Source organism: Eutrigla gurnardus, assembly GCF_963514095.1.
Source record: "Eutrigla gurnardus genome assembly, chromosome: 20".
NCBI classification, from domain to species: domain Eukaryota; kingdom Metazoa; phylum Chordata; class Actinopteri; order Perciformes; family Triglidae; genus Eutrigla; species Eutrigla gurnardus.
In genome coordinates, this window is record NC_139931.1 from 9,887,086 (window position 1) to 9,891,173 (window position 4,088).

Here is a 4,088-nt window from a genome sequence, read left to right on the forward strand (position 1 = left end):
GTGTTTGTGTCTTTGTTTATGTGTTTCGTGCATGGACCTTACAAGCGTGTCACAAGCCGTGACTAGCGGGACAAGTCACACCCATGTGTTGTTTTTGTACTGTACGACAGGAAGAGGTTGGCAGTCTCTTATTAAGGAGCTTTTAAACAGTGTAATTGTATTCTAAAAAGCGTTTGTGCTTGCGTGTACTTATGTTAGTGCATGCAACTTTCCCAGGGGGCTACCTGATCCTATTACATTATCCAACGCACATCAAAGGGTTAAGAGCTGTCTGCCTCTATAGTCATTAAGCCCTCTCTTAGCCACAGTAAATCAACGCTCTGCCGGCAACAGCTGCTCTGATCACCTATTAAAACTTCCATAATGTGCTGTGTGTACAGAGTGGGGCCTGTAAGCTGACACTGGTCAATAGACCCCAGATAAAGGCCATCTTGAGCCTCTGATCTGGTTCCTATGGTCAGGACAGCGAGGGAAGTGAGAGCTGAGAGGGAAGAGATGACAGAAAAGCCTTGTCATTAAGGACAACTGCCTCAGGGCTTGAAACCATGCAGGATACAAAACTGATATGCCCTGTACTGAAGATATAATTATATCTCAAGGCACCAGACTTTAAGATGTTATCGAGCCTTCAGCCCAGTTGGTGGAAGTCTTTAAAACATAATATATTCAAAGCTGGAGATTTCCCCGGCAAATGCCTGGTAGCAGCTGCGAAAATACTTTATCTGATGCGATGGGAGCCATACATTAGAATTCAGTATAGGAATGCATTGTGTGCATGCCCAATGTGTCTTAAAATACGAACTGAATGTCAATGATTAACTGCACAACATGCAATGAAATATACAGTAGTCGACCAGTTGGGTTTTCAGCAGAGGACCTGACCACAGGCTAGCTTTCTCCACTGAACTGGTCTTGGAAAATTGTGTGGAAATCAATAGCAGGACTAGCTAGTTGGACTACTGTCAGTGTGTAAAGAAGCGCTCACTCAGGAGGCCCGTCTCCATGGAGACACAAACAGGGCATGATAGTGCCCTCAGGTGAATTCTCTGTGTGGTTCCGCCAGCTGAATTGGTCCATTTAGGTTTCATTTTCTTTCTTGTCTACATCTTTCTCTTCCTCTTTATTTTCTTTTTACTTTCTCCCCTACCGAGGAGCAGCGGGCCATCGGCCCCGACTTTTCTATCTCTCACCCATTTTCGGTTTCTCTCCCACAGACGGTTAGCAGGGCTAAAATTGAGGAGAAGATACGAGGTGAAATTGGGTGTCTGTCCATAACAACTGTCAGGGCATTCAGAGAGGGTGGATACTGATTTGCCTCTGCCAAGGTTGCAGAGATGTTTGTCAGTTGATCTCATAGAGTGGCCCATGCATGCTGCGCTCTTCCCTCTCCCCCCTCTGACTGAATTTCTTTCACCTTTTTGTTTGTTCTTGGCTCTTTTTTTTTTTTTAACATTTCCTCTTCCTTTCTTCCTCACTCACATGCAGACTGTCTTTCAGCCTTGTCACCTCTTTCTTAAACAGACCATATATATAGCTTTGCCTCCCTTTCCAGCTATCATAAGGTACATTTGGTGCTTTGAGTTTGTTTCGAAATTAGCACACCAACCCCAATGGATTTGTTTGAAGAAAATGAGAGATGTCTCCAAAATGTCGGATCAAAGCCTGGCTTAGTTGCCCAGGGGCTTCAACTCATGTTGATAAGATGTCCAAGTGCCAGTCGTGGAGCTTATGACTGCCTAGTATCTAAGCAGATTGTATATTTTTAAAGTGCTAGATATATTGGAGGAGGAGAGCAGAGCCATCCAGTGAAGGACATGGATGTGTTTAAGGGCTCTGGCAACCGGCAGTGGGGGCCTGGCAGCTGGGCAGAATTCTTTTATATCCTGCTATGACTGGCACTTTTATACACACACACAGGCATGCATGAGTTCACGCTCTGTCTCTTGCTCTGCATGTCTCTCTCTTTAATACGCTCACTCACCACTCGTGCCATTATACATGCTGATACCCCTTTTTAGTGTGGGCGAGGCTACTACAGAGCAAGGCTGCACAGGAAGAAGGGTGTGTGTGTGTGTGTGTGTGTGTGTGTATGTGTGTGTGTACTGCATGCATGTGTCTACATCACTGCAACAGACTACCAGTTGTTTCGGCCACCTGCATCCTAGGATGGGGGAGATTTCCCCCCTTTTTTTTCACTTTTTAAATAAATATTTGGCAGCTTTCACAAGGGAGCACACAAGATAGCACTACCTGTAAATCAAATGTATCATGAGCTCATTATAGGTCTGATTGAAAAAAAAAACAATGTGCTTTACTGGTGTCCGAAGCGAGGGTCAAGATGTTTGAGGCAATTATTTTCTCCACACCATCTGATCAATAACATAAAAATTAAACCAAAAAGGGTCCAGGGAGTGAGAGGAAGGGGCCTATCTATCGCTCCGTGATCAGTGGTGTACTCGTTTGTGTGAAACATGGATGATGTTTGTGGATTTTGCTCTGTATACGGTTACCATGACAACATGAACTGGTAATTTGGGCATTCGTATCACTGAATTTCTGTACATTTAAAGGAGAAGATTGCATTGCACAAGTTCTTTGAATGTGGTCTTTAAATTTACGGTATTATTGAAGTTGTAAATTATCTTCTTAATAGGTATATTCTGGATTAAACTGTATGGCATGATATATGAAACACATCCATTCTCAAACACAACTTGAGAGAAAGAGACAAGACACACGTATACACATACATGTATGCCATTTCACATTTAGCACTTGTTTGGACAGACAGGCCCATATTCCACTGGCCCCAAGCAGTGGCTATTGTATTTTGATAAATGGACTGTCTCCTGTCCATGTAGCCACAGGGTCCTGCAGCGGTCCACTGGGAGCCTGGGGATGCTTGGTGGCCTTTCTCCCAGGTTTCCTGTCTCCTGAGTCAGCACCAGCTGTGCACACCAGCATGCAAAAGAACATGCAAAGGGTAAAAATAATTCGCTGGAGATTCATGGTACAGTATGACCCTAAGGCACTCAGTTAGACAATAGTCTTTCTTTTACCTGACAGCGAGCCAGGCAAAGCGTTTTGGAGGGAGGATCATTCATTCTCTGTGGGATAATGGCCCCTACGGATGATGTCATAGAAGCGGAATATAGAGGGTACTTGCAGAAAATGTGCCAAAATGCTAAAAATGCAGAATGTTTTGTAATGACATACTATAAAAGCCTTTTCCGTGTAGAGATGTTTGTGGCAGTTTATTTTAGATGATCTGGATATGATTGCTGCTTGTTAAATCACCGCTAAACTGCATCCCGTACAGAAACACTTAATCAAAAAGCTGAACTTGGCAAATTTGTCTTGCGGTTTGAAGACAATCTCTGACAGTTGCCCTGGCTGACTCCGTGCCCAGAATCCACTCTGGCACTGAAGGAGGGCTGAGCTTTATGGCAACAATGGCAGGCTTGCCAGCGGAGCCAGGCAGTCATCGTGGTAGCGACCACGGTGGGCTGTCAAAGAGAGCTGTGTGGCTGCGCTGATGTGTTGAAGCGCCTGCTCTCGCCATAATGGAACAGCTGTTTGGAGTGCGGTGCACCGGGGCGCTGAAGCACAGAGTAAATAGAGGAGAAGAGCAATGTAAACAGGGATGGGATGGTGGGAGCTGCTTCCCTGCTACCGTGAAAGGGAGTAAACACCCCAGAGAACTAGAAGGAGGGGTTGTCAATACAGGAATGCACAAACACAACTACACGGGAGGGTGGGGAAATAAAGGATGGTGTGTTGGTAAAGAACGAAACACTAATGCTCTACTCCCGCCTCAGGTTCCCCTGACCTGTATAGTTTTATTTTGATGAGACCGATAATTACAAGAGTTGAGAGAAGAATCATACCTGCTACCTCGAAGACAGTTTCTCACATTTAATGCTAGCCTATGGGTTAATTATCAACCACATGCCTTAATTTGATTAGATTTTGGATGCAACTAATTGAGCTCAGCAGCTGACTAAAGGCCTTTGTTAATTATTTATGAGATCCAGAGCGTTTCCAGCTGTCCTCCACTTACAAATGGGATAGTACGAAAAGGCTCCTGA